A 13,534-nucleotide genomic window follows, 5' to 3' on the forward strand; every position below is an offset into this window, starting at 1 on the left:
TTAGTGCACTAATAAGTTGAAAAATTAGTGAAATTTAACCTCTGCCTTTTTCTCTAGATTTGCTTCTTCAATGTTTACTTACGCAGTTTTCCTTCTATCTTTTAAGTCACAGCGTATTTTTCTCTCAAACAACCTGGCTTTCTTGCAGATGGTCATAGAACAAAGGTTATTTAAGGAATATTTTTACTCTGATTTTTAAGACATTGTAAGGAGTATCCTTACTCTGTGATTCCTTTTTTTTTTAAGAAAGCACCAGTGACAGAGAGTCATTTCACTGTTACACTGTGTGTGTTAAAGAATGAATTTGGAGATTTTAGTGCTTGGCCAAAATGCAAAACTTAAACATAGGTAGCAATTGGATTATTATCTTTCATGATGGTTAACTTTACAGTTGTGAACTTTGCAATGTGGGTGTTAAAGATGATTCTACTTGCTTTCTGGGTTTGTTCAGGTGTTTTAACAAGGTTTGTGTTCACACGTTAGAAAGCCTCTCAGTGTTTCCACCATGCACTTCTCTTTTTAGGGGTTTATAAATTTAAGTCTTACATTCCTAGTAACATTTGCGCTTTCCTTAGATTATGTTTTGTGAAGACTGGGGGGAAGGGTCTTTTAAAACTAGCCGTGGTATTTTATGTAACACAATCTCTATAATATATTAATCTGCACTAACATCTCTGTCATATACGCACATCCTTTAGAGGTAATCATGTCTTCTAGGTTACTTGTGTGCATTTGGTTGCGCTTTTTCTTTGGGGATCCCTTTTTAAAAGATTAACTCATGAGACTGAAAAATGTATTATATATATTTCTAATAGACTGGACAAGAGGATCTGTGTCCCCAAGAGAGACAGGCTCTGAATGAAGTGTTTTCTCCACTTCTTACTGATGATTTCAAACACTCTGGCCTTCCCTTCAGATCATGCATGCAAGTAGGACAGCTGTGGTGTCTCAACTGGAAACAGGTGCTCAACAGTCAGGCTTGGTCATGGTACCAGGACAGGTTGCAAGACATAAGCTGATGGGGACTGGCCGTCGGCACCGCCCTTGACTAAACGCCCCCCTTTTCTCTAGTGTGCCTATGGTGAAATGGCGATAGCGTTCACTGTCTTGTTTGCAGTGCTCAGGAAGGGGGCCGTTCACTCGGAAAGTGCTTGTTTGTGTTATCTCACTTCTCAAATGTTGGCCTCATTAGGTTTACCTCTGGGATGTGGATTTCGGCAGCTATGCTGACTGACACTGCATTCTGGTTCTTTCTTTCAGACTTCCCTCCCCAACACACACACGCACGCACGCACGCACACGCACGGCTGGAAATGGGTAGCTTCCGTCTTATGAAATCTATTTGTAGCTCGCTGCTTGCTGCTAGCCTTCCCCACCTCAGGTCGGAATCAGTGGAGTGGGCCCAAAGGAGAAATGTTCCTTTCAGTAACAGTAGATTTGTCCTGCTTTCTACGACGTCTCCCTTTCATATCTCCACTTCCTGTTGAGTCCATGAAGGAAAATTAATGGGTGTGTCCTCGTTTAGGGAGGTCATGAGTGGAAATCTTTGAACCTGGAAGAACAGGAGTTGATTTCCCTTGACAGATTTAATACTTTTTTCTTTTTCTTTTCTCCACAATACCTGGTTTGCTCCAGATTCAACCCTCAGTTCAATACTTAATTTTGGTTCTGGTTCAAATAGTATTTTCTCGTATGTAACTAATCAAGGGTGGAATTTGAGGTTACAATCCAGTAACATTTTTGACATTCTTAAGGATATGATCAACTAAACTGAACTTGACACTTTTTTTTTTACATTAATTTTGTTTTGTTTTTTAATCCATGAACATTCAAGGAACAAATGGATTTTCGAGTACTGGTTGGGGAAAGAGCAGTGCTTTTCTTTAAAAAAAAAAAAAAAAGTTAAGGGTGTTAGAAAGGCAGGAGCAGAATTTAATAGCAGGAGCAACAGGAAAGGCTTTATAAAAGACCGTGTGGCCATTGTGGCTGTTCTACAGAAAGGAAGTTCTGATTTGAACAGTCCTGTCTGTGCCTACATCACCAGTAGCTGCACTGAGAATAAACTATCACCTTAGGCGTTTGGAAAGAAAGAAACCTGGCCTGTTCTTAAGGGCCTTCAGATACTTCAACAGAACGAGTAACATCCATTCCTGTCAAGGAATGAGGAAACTGGAACAAGCTGGCTGCTCTTCATGTTAGAGTTGTCCTTTTCTCTGCGCCCGGAGCTGAGTTTATTTGAAAAGGGAGTTAGTTTCTTTGAATATTGGGACGTCAAGCTAGTTATGGCCGAATTTCAGTGTGCAACCCATTTCCTCTTTTTCTTGAGATAAGCTTGATACAAAAATGAGTCTCTGAATCCTAAATCTCTAAGTTACAATCTTTTTCGAGCCTCCTTCACAAACTTCACAGTGGTGCTGACTGTGTATTAACCACTATTGGGAAAAGTCCTGTAAACCTGCCTGTTGGCATGCCCATGGAGCGGTGGAACTGGTGACATCTGTTTGAGCATGCTTTGTGTGGCTGGTGGAATGCCGCCGTCGTGCATACACTTTGTACATCAGGGGTGAAGGGAGGGTTTTCTAGATTATGGGAGGGTGGGTAAAATTGGGATTTTTTTTGTTGTTGTTCCTTTTTTGATGGGGTGTAGGGGTATAGTACTCAGCTTATGCCCTAAATAACTTGTATAAAAACCCCTGAAGTATTGTGTGGGTGTGTGTGTGAGTGGGTGTTTGTTATATGTCTGGCAATTAAACCTTTGTCTTCTGGAAATTAGTGAATTCTTTTCTTTTTTTCCTCCAGAAGTATTTGTTACAAGATTTGTAAATAAGAGCACTACTTAGTTTGTTTACCATGAACATGTTGCAGCAAACCTTAGACAACTAATTCCTGCAAGATTGAAGGAAAGACTTTAAGATTTGCCAGGTTAAGCAGCAGCCAAGTTCTCAGTAATTGTTTGCCTTGATTCATCTTTCAGACTTCATTTTGCCAGCTCTAAAATTCCCCGTCTTCCTTAATTTTAGTCCTTAATCTTTTACGTTCTGAGCAGGAAAAGTAAAAGAGAAGAACCTGCTTAAATGTATTTAATTGTCCATGGACTGAAACCCGGGCATCCCTTAATACTACAATGTTGCTAGATATACGTGATCAGACACCAGAGGGTTGGGCATTCTTGCAATACCTTAACAGTGCTGAAATCTGCAGCATGGTACTAAGGAAGTTAAAGTTTGAATGTAACCACTTTATTTAAAAGTTTTTTTTTAATTTAAATGAAATGGGGTTGAAGTGAACATGATTTTGTTGACCATGTTCGTAAATTATAGACGCAACATGCATTGGTAGACTTGTGTGATGGTCTTTTGTGATACTTAATTTCTACATATCCCAGTCTCTGTATGGATCTGCATAGACAAAGAAAAAACAAACTCCTGCTTTCTTTTGTTGAAGGGTTTCCAGGACTGCGTGTCTGTTCCTGAGCTCTGTTTTAAGTATGTGTATCCTTTGCTTGTATTTTGTATTAAAAAATAAGAAAAAGAACCCTTTATTGTTGAGCATGTTGGCATTGTCCCCTTTATTTTTTTTTTCTCTTTTGGGGACATATGAAGCAAGTTATTCTTTTTCTGTATCTTTTTTTCTTTTGTAAACTTTTTTTGTTTTGTTTTGTTTAAAAATGGCTTTATAAAAGGGCTTTTGTAACCCAGATGTGTGCTCTGTGTACTTCTTATAATACCCGCAAGCAAATACACTGGCTTATTATACAGCTGGTCACCTTGGCCTGTCCCATCCTGGTCCAGCCTGATTGGGGGGTGGGGGGGCTGCTATCTAAATGAATTCTTTAGAAACTAGCAGTGACCATCACTGTTGTTGGTAACAAGACAAGCATATCTTGTCTTAATACTTCAGAGTATGGAATCAAGAGACAGTAGGTTCACTGACTTTTGCTTAATCAAGGGAGCACTGGACTGGGTACGTGAGGGTCCCTGTGAGCATTTTCCTCATGTTCATGTCCAAGGTTATGAAGTCTGATGGAGGGCAAGTTTCTTTCAACAATCCTATCATTATAAGTAATAAAGGATAATGTTAATGCTCGTAAAACAGACATTTGCGTTCAATTTCAAATACCCGTAAGAACCACACTATCTTGCAATTTATCATTAAATACTACTTCTTACCTGGAGAATATGGTACAAGATACTGTAGCTATTAGGACTTGCATCCTGTTCAACCTTTTCCCTTATTTACATTCTTGCCTTGTCATCCCAATGGTGTAACTGACATAAAACTCACCTGGGCTTTGACATTAAGTGCCTGTTTGCATGCTATTATCCCTTAGAGACTAGCTAACTTGGCATTTATTTCTCACAGGGTGGCTTGTCCCAGGTCAAAGTTTACTTCAGAAGGCCGCTAACCAGCCACTTGTCCTCCCAGTCTGTGGCTGTTTTATGATTGACATACCAAATTTCTGTTTCAGTACAATGCTGAAGAAACAGAGTCTGGTTTAAAGGACTTCGAAACCATCAGGTAGACAGAGGCATAGAGGTTGGGTGGGTTTGGTGAAATACATTTCGAATTCCCTCAGCTTCTATCCATGAGCATTATTACACGGTAAATTGACAGTTGCAGTTCAGCCCTTTACAGTTTATGAGGAGTTTTTATTTACATAGTTTCTCATTCGGTTTTCCCAACAACTGTGAGACTGGTCAGATGTTCCTCTAATTCTGTCGAAGATAAACTGGCTCAGGTAGGATGTCTGACCTGGCTGGCACGTGGTACAAGAGTTTGAATCAGGTCGTCTGTGTGCTTTGAATTGTCACAGCTGTTGGTTCTAAAGCCAGCTCCCGTTATCCTATATAAATGTGCCCCTTGAGCCTTCCTAATAATAACCTACTGGGCATTTGGCTGTTTTTTTAGCATCACTAAGTTAACAGTGATACTTGAATCAAGTCCAGTGAATTACATCAAAGATTAAATGGGAAAAATGTCCTTTCAATGAGATATGAACATTTCTTATTAAATGCTAAATTTACTTGAAAATCCCTGCTGTGGTCCCTAGATATGAAGCTTCAACTTATGCAAAGGCTTTTATGGCCTGATTATGTTTTAAGTAGCGACTATAAAGAGGAAAATGTGTCATCTTGACTATACCGCCCCTATCCTCTGCCGGTAGAGGGCGGTGTTTGCCTTCCATACACTTAGCTAGTGGGCCCATTGCTGGCCCCGTCTCGTCTTTAGATACTGTTCCTCGAACTCTGCGTCCACCGTATCAGGACACCCTACCACCTGCTTGGGTCAGAGATGTTCTGTGATCAGTGTGCCCACTTAACATCCTGGTGTACGCAGCAGCAACATTTTCTGGGTTTTAAGTGCAAAATAAGATCTCTTGATTCATACACATGCTGTTCCCTTTTTTTACAGCTCCCAGAACATATGTGGATAACTTCCTAAAATGAAAATGCATGTTGAGATTTCAGAATGCAGCTGTGAAAGCTTGGCCCTGTTTTGAAACATGTATTGCCTTTTGAAATTGCCCTCCAGTTCAAGAGGCTTGTCTCTTGCACAGACAGCACTGATACAAGTTTATGTACATCCTGAGACTTCTGTTTAAGGTAACGTGCTACTTTGTGTCCCTTTATCTTGATGGCATGCTTCTCTTTCCTCCATTATCCTAATAGAATGGACAGGTACCCATTCGACATGCTTTGGCTGGGCCGCCACCTGGAGAAATCAGCGTTATCCTTGGGTGTGCCGCCTGTTTCAATATTAGACTTGGACAAATATTGTGAAATAAATGCTGTGTTGATTCTGGGGTCAGCGTATGAGAGAGGGCAGCCAGAGTTTACATCCTAGTGAAGAAAATAATCACTTAAAAATATGATAACATAAAATGTTAAGAGTAATAGCTTGCCTTGATTTAGCTCATGGCACCCAGAAATGACTTGTTTAAAAATCTAACTTTAAGGAATAAGTAAATCAAGGACGATTACATGTGTGTATTACCGTTATTGGTAATGTTTTAGCTATTAGCTGAAGGTATGTATATAAAGAGAGATGGACACACACACAAGCCATTTTATTAGAACGTGTAAGACCATTCCTTGGCTGGTGTGGAGGTGCAGAATGTCATGTGTCTAGTAGATACACTTTTTCCACCTCGTAGGAACAAGAATACGTAGTCTGTGTAGTCAGGAGAGCCCTGACTACAAGACATTAGGGTGGAAGGAGGTAGACAGTCACTGAAACAGGAAGAATGATGGCATAAATTCTAGGATAACTACTGATTTGATAACTCTAGATGATTGGTTATGTGGTAAAAATTGATTCTCATCAATGAACTCAACATGTGTAGTGATATAATTAATAACAAGTAGATTGTGAAACACTTGTCTTTACCCAGAAAGTGTATAGAGACAGTGACACACACTGGATCCTCGCTTTGTGGACTATAAATTGGTTCTCTAATTCGATCTAATGGATTAAAGTCCTGAGCATTTAGAAAATATGGTTTTACCTCGAAAGTAGTTAAGAAGAATGACACAGCAAAGCTCTTTTATGAGACACTAAATGTCTTTAGGAGTCACCGAGGACTCAGTCAACATTCTGTTTAGATCTTGGAACATAATCTGGGGCTTCAGTAACCTAACTTCATTTCTAATGCATGCCGCATCTCAGTTACAAACTCCAAGCTCCCCCTGTTTGGTCCTTTGCTCCTGCCTCTGACCTAATTCACCGCTGTCCCTCCTTTCCTCTTCTTATTTTTGTGAATGAACAGTTTCCATGGGGTTAGCAGTTTTAAGGCAAATCCACTGTTTGTACATGAACCAGGTAGCCCTAGAAGTGGTTGGGAAACCAGCTGTCCTGTCGAGAGTCGGCCCACAGTTGGCCCAAGTACAAGATAAATAGCATTTCCTGGTAATCCTGGAACAATGCAGAGCTTTGATTCCAAAGCTCCATTGTAGGGAACTGCGGCTGTAACTTCAGGTATACAGGACGCACAAGCGCCCAGTCAGAGAGTGGTTGTTGCCCTAGACCTTGCACAAGAGGCTAGTCTTGGGCCATCGCAAAGCAGGTCACTCCTCTCATCCTCCTTTCCCTCATTCTCTTCCCACGCCTTCAAGTGAAGCAACAAGACCTGATGTTTGGGTTACTCACTCTTCAGCAGTCAGCAGCACTGGGTGGTCACTGAGAAGCGGATGCCCTGCTCTGGGAGATGTAAGTCTAAGTGGGGACATCCTCATAATGCCAGACAGTAGAAATGGGAGTTCCTAGAACATCTCTTGCTTCTAGAATTGACCTCTGAATTAGCTGGCAATAGTTATTGACGATGAAAATTATGGTGACTCTATTCCAAACTAAAAATCGGGACCTGTAGTATGACAGTGTTTTGTCCTAATCCTCACTGGGAAAAAAACAGTCTAAGATACAGTATGGACCTCAGAATATTTGCATTTCTGTGATATTTTTATGGTTTATGGAACTAAAGCATGAAATATTTAAAATTGGGTTACTCAGGAAATGCATGTGACTGGTACAAAAAAATGCAACAGGTGTTAAGCAGCAGGGTTGAGAATAGCACACAACGCCCGCTAAAGCAAGAGCAAGAGTCTGTTTTATTGAAGCCGCCAGTCGCCTTTCCTCATTTTGCAACCTGCTTTAAGAGAAGCTTTGTGGCTGGTTGTGGATGAAGCAGAGCAGTTTACAGGGTGATCCTGGGCAAGTCACTTACCAATCCTCCCCCCATCTCTCCCCAGCCCATGCTGATTCTCCTTTTTATACAATGGAGATAATAAGGGACAACTTTCCCGGCTTTGAAGGGACACTGTGAGAGTGAGTGAGGCTGTGTGCACCTACCCCTTGGTAAGGAGGCTCTCTGGCGCCCAGGCTGCTGCTGGCTCTGTAGACAGACTGGTCTGGTCTTGGCAACAGTCTCAGACAAAGCAGCGATGTGCCTCTAGGCGAGGTACGTGGCTGGTAAATACCTCATTCCTGCAGAACTGAAATCTTTTAGCTTTGTCTCTGGCATACAAATGAGTTATTTATTAATAAGAACACTCTGGCAAAAGGATAAACTTTAACCAGCCCACAAGGTGGGGTGGCTTTAGGGAAGACGGAATAGTGACAGTCAGCCCCAAGTCACCTCCTCTAACAAAGGGCTTTTAATAGTGGAAGTACATAGAACTGATCGGCATTTGAGTGTTTCTTCAGCATCTCATATGGAAAAAATATCCTACCCAATGATTACAAAGTGTATCCCTAGTTATGGGACATAGATTTCAAATGAAGGGACACTCATTTGAACTGGAAAACTGATTAGAAATACTTATCAGGAGTCTATTTTTGATGTATGAAATCACCTTATTCTTGTCTCTTTGGTTTTTCAAATTTACTGCCAGAAAGGAAGCCTCAAGACTATGTCTTGGAGCCATTATCAGGGATGGAAACCAGGGCCTCAACGGAACTGCTTCACTGTTGTAGTGTGATACCCTGAGTTCCTGTGATACGGAAGCCTCACTAGAATGCTTTTTGTTGCGGGGGGTTGCCTATCAAGAGACCCTTTTTTAAACGAATAGCATCTTTGCAACTGAACCCCAGGGACTGAGCTACAAGACAGATGCCTTCCTCCTTCCCCACAAATTCTCTTAAGTCTGCAGGGAAGATAGGGATGAGGCCTTTTTTAAAAAAAAAAAAATTGGTTTATGTAAATTGAGTAACAGTCAGACTATATAAATACTGAAATTCTGGTCAGAAGCCTCTTATCTTGTAACACCCCCTTCCATCAGATTTTTAAGGACACCATTTGTGCTTCTTGTGCAGATAAGATAACTCGCAGAAGTTGAAAGTCCCTCTTGTCCTGTTATCTTGCCTAAGCAGATAGAACTGGTCAATGGGCTTCCGTAAAAATGTTCACTTTTCTTAACCCAGTTAGCATCTCTGAGTTCCGTGAATGTGCATGACACGTGCTTCCCCTCATTAGACATTTTGGACAAGCGTCAGCATTTAAGGTCATGAGAACTGGAGTTCTGTTCCCTCTTAAGAGTATGGTATTAAGAAGACGAAGCTGTAAACTCGGATAGCCGTCTGCCCTCGGGCTTAGCTTTCACAACATTCTTGTAGAGTCAGAATGCGGGCTTTGACGCAGACAGACAGGCGGACAAGGCAGGTTCTCGGTAGGAAAGCACCAGTGGCGAAGGACCAGGGTGAGGAATAAAGAGCCCGACTTCTTGAGCCCATTTCTCCACCTACCCTGAAGGCAAGTCAGTCCTCGGCTGTGTCAGCCCGACTTTGCAGAGAGATTTCTTTGTTTGCGGGTGTTTGTTTCTTCTTCTGTTTTCAACGTGCAAGTCCTAATTGAGAACACAGGCATTCGTTTTCTCATCAAGGTGGTAAAGTGAAAAAGACTAATCACTAAATGCAGCTGTTACATGTATTGGAAAGGAAGGTATTAAGGGTTCTGTGATTTGATACATTTGGCTCCCTATGGAAAAGTGCTTGAAACCAGTGGTTCTCAAAATGCCATCCCTGGACCCATCAGCTGGGAACTTACTCAAAATGCAGAATCTTCATTCAGCCCCACCTCAGGGGCTGTTGAATCAGAAACTGGGAGTGGGGCCCAACTGTTTGGGTTTAACAAGCCTTCCAGTTGATTCCCGTGCACACTGACGTTTAAGAGCCCCGGCTGGTTTAAATCATGACATGGGATCAGCTGGACTAGATCCTTGCCCTTCTCATCTCATTAGAAAAGGCAATTTGGCCTCATTGGTACTATTGAGACAGACCAGTCATTGTACCTGTCTGGGTTTGGCTCCCCAGCACCAATTAAATCCTTTAGTTACATCTTTATTTGCCTTTCCTGGAAATAATTTTCTTCACTCTTGGATGCTTCATCCCCCTGTAGGAGTCATCAGAGCTGGAACAGACTCTTTTTGAGGAATCCCTGTCACATGCCTCCTCTGGTACCTCTACTTTTTACCTTGTGACTTAAGAATCCTGCCTGCTGTTGGACTTCCTACAGATTCAGGACATGGTTTTGTGGTTTTCTTTTTTTTTTTTCCCCCCACTCACGTTCTCAGAAGACAACTTGACCTTGAAAATGTCTTTGACAAACCACAGATGTTCCTGTTCAAGAGAACATACATAGTAACATCCTTTAATAATCTACATCTCACCCTGGAAAACTCATTTTGACTGTTAACTTGTGGGGTTTGGGGCGATTTTGGGAGGGGTGTAATTTGGTTTATTTTATTTATTTATTCGTTTATTTTAATGGAAGTACTGGGGATTGAACCCAGGACCTCGTGCATGCTAAGCACATGCTCTACTACTGAGCTACACCCTGCCCCTCTTGGCTGTTAACTTATATACTTTCTCTTCCAACATTAAGTCTTAATAACAGTAGCACTTGTTTTTGTGTGCTTATGTTCAAGGAATATTTATCATGCCTTCTACCATTGAATCCACAAAACAGTCCCACGAGATCCAGGAAATAGCACTAGCCCCAGTTTAAAAGGGAAGAACCCGAGGTCTTGAGATGGTCAAATAATGTGCCCCAGATCACACAGCCTGACAAACGCAACATTCTGCAACTTTTTTCTTGACTAAGGTTAACGCTGATCAATTGCATTTCGGTCCCCTTCACTTGCTGCCCAGAATATCCAGCCTCTAGCAGAAAACATCAGGGAGCAGTGAGTTGACCAAAAATAGATGAAAAGAGAGATGTAATGAAAAAAAAAAAAAGAAAAAAGAAAAAACTTTAGATAGATAAAAGTCAAGGACCCAGGTCTGAGTTCTGGTTTTCCACTAACCAGAAACTTACCTTCCCAGAGTCTCAATTTCTCAGATTGTTAACTATGTCAGTAACGTCTACTTCTCAGGGTTGTTATGAGGATCATAAGTGAAACTGCCCAGCAAGAGGCCTCACAGTGGTATTTCCCCCGGGGGTTGAGAAGTTAATAACGCATCAATAGCACATGAGCCAGGAGTAGCCTCAGTTGCTAAATCGCAGTGCCTTTCCTTCACCCGGCAGAGGGAAGTTATGTTTCTCTGACTGTGTGTCTCTCGAGGCTGGGATGATGGTGCAATCCAGGCAAATCAGGGGGTGGGTGGAAGGGTTGGAAACCACTGAGCCAGCTTGCCTTGGGGCCCTGGCTACCTAACTCCTGAGCCTCCCCAAGTGCCTTGCTTCAGGCACTATCTGTTTATTTATATTTGTCCTGTGAAATAGCTGGCAAACAGCAGGCTTCTTCTGCACATTTTGGTACTTGTGGATGGAGCCAGATAGGGGTCTCTGTTGGAATGCCCTAAAGTTCAGGAAGGGCACAGGCCGGGTCTACCTCAGAACAACACTCTCTTGGCCGACCAGATCTCCCTGGTTAGGTGATGGGGGGCGGTGCATGGTAGAAACATTTAATACAGAGGCTCTGACTAGGAAATAGGACTATAAGGAGGCAGGCTGGGGAGGAGGGTAGGATGGCTGGGAGTGGCGTGAGCTCCCACGTAGCCCTCCCCCTCCCTCTCTGACGCTGCAGTGGATTCCTATAGAGGAGGGAGGGGCTGTGGTGATGAGGCCTGGGGTTTCATCCACACCTTGGTGGCTGGGCTGCAACTGGCAGCCTAGTGTGTGCCTGAGGGGGTCTCAGTCTTGGGGGAATCGCGGGTTCTGAGTGGAAAGCGACATGAAACATGAAGTAGGGAGGAAAAGATCCCAAAGGAGCCTCTTCCTCTAGGAAGTTGCTGATGGCTGGGGTGGTCCTGCATCTGCCTGCATCCTGAATCCATCACAGCGTGCTCCTAATTTGACAAGATTTCAAAGGCATCCCATACATTCTAGGACACCTAGTATTTCTTCTCTGGGTGCGGCCTATGTGTACGCATAAGAGAGAAGCTGGCAGGGCATCAGTGTTTGTGTGTTCCGGAGGGCCGGAGGTGGGAAGAGGGGCAGCTCGTCCTCTGCAGCCCCTCCTCTCTTGTCAATGTAGCCAAAGGACACGTTGACTGCGGGGTCCTCCCATTTCCCCAGGCTAATTACATGCCTCTTTATGAAAGGAAATAGTTTCTCAGCTGAGCTGGGAAACCCAAGTCCCTGGTGCCCCCTCGTCGTGGGTATCATGGGAAGGACAAGAAAGGACGCAGCTGCTCGCAGTGCTCCCTGCCTTCGCTGCCCCCTCCAGGAGCGCCCAGCCCAACCTGCAGACGCGGACCAGACTGCCTCCTTCTCCCCGCAGAAGCCTCCGAACCTGTCACTGGGCATGGCCGTGACATGGACGCTTTGAGGAAACCCAGGCAAAGGATGCGATTAGGTGATGGATACAGGCTTCGTGGCAGAAAGGATCCTGAGGAAGTCAAGCTGTTTATTCACCGCCCCTCAGCTGCTGCCTGGGAGTTAGAGGGAGTGTGGCTGTCCCCACCCCTGCTGTGTACAGCTGCTGCTTCAAGCTTGGCTGGGGGGCGGGGGAGGGAGGGAAGGGAGGACGGGACACAAGGGGGAGGCAGGGGAGGTTGGCTAAGGTCCTGGGACAGGGATGTAAGACCTTCCTCTCCCCCAGCATCTCCCTCTGTCAGCACGGTCCCTGGGAGGTGGTTTTAGAAAATCGCCCCACGTGGGACCATAGGTGAGAGGAATGTGGAGGGAGCAGCCACGGGAGCAGGAAACAGCTGGGCTGCTGCTTCCCTGGGAAGGTTACACACAAGCAGATTCCAGGATGTGAGGGTTACGGGCACTTTTCGCCTTTCCACTACTGGAGAGACAGGCAGACAGACAGACACCGGGACACACAGAGAGAAAAGATCCCAGGGTCACCAGTCTCTTCGAGACCAGCAGTGACACGGAGGAGACTGGGCAGCGGGGAGGGAGCTGGGCAGCGTGGAGCCACACGAGAGACAACCTCTACGGCCACCCAATTCTCCTTTAAAAACAAAAAAGCCAAAATTGAGGAGATTGGGATTGCGGAAATCAGGAAGAGGAGTGACAATTAACCTGAATTTGTGGTCTTTCAGTGACCATCCAGCAATTTCTTCCCTGAGGAAAATCAGCCCACTCCTTTGTTATGTCTCAACTACATTCAACCCAGAGCTGGACAAAGAGGCAGCGGAAAGAAACAGGAAAAGTGGAGACTGTCAGCCCCTGGAGGGCAGGAGATCTCTCTCTCTCTCCCTTCTTTGCATTTGACATTTTTATTGTAAATTCACATGCAGTTACCATAACAATAGAGACAGAGCCCTTGTACATGGTGCCCAGCTTTTGCCACGGTTTGTAAAACCACTGTGCAATATCACAACCAGGAAACTGCCCCCTGATACGATCCACCAGTCTCACTCAGATCTTCCATTGTACTTGTTGTCCCGTGTGTGTGTGTGTTTAGTTTCAGTTTTATCACCTGTGTGTGTCTGAGCCATCACAATCCAGATTCTGAAGTTACAACACTACAAGGAGAAAGAATCCTTTGTGTTGCCTTTTTATAACCATGCCCCACCCCCATTCCTGGCAACCACGATTCTCTGCTCCATTTCTAAAGTTTTATTTCAAAAATGTTTATAAAAGGAA

This window comes from Vicugna pacos, chromosome 23 (genome assembly GCF_048564905.1).
Source record: "Vicugna pacos chromosome 23, VicPac4, whole genome shotgun sequence".
Classification (NCBI taxonomy): Eukaryota; Metazoa; Chordata; class Mammalia; order Artiodactyla; family Camelidae; genus Vicugna; species Vicugna pacos.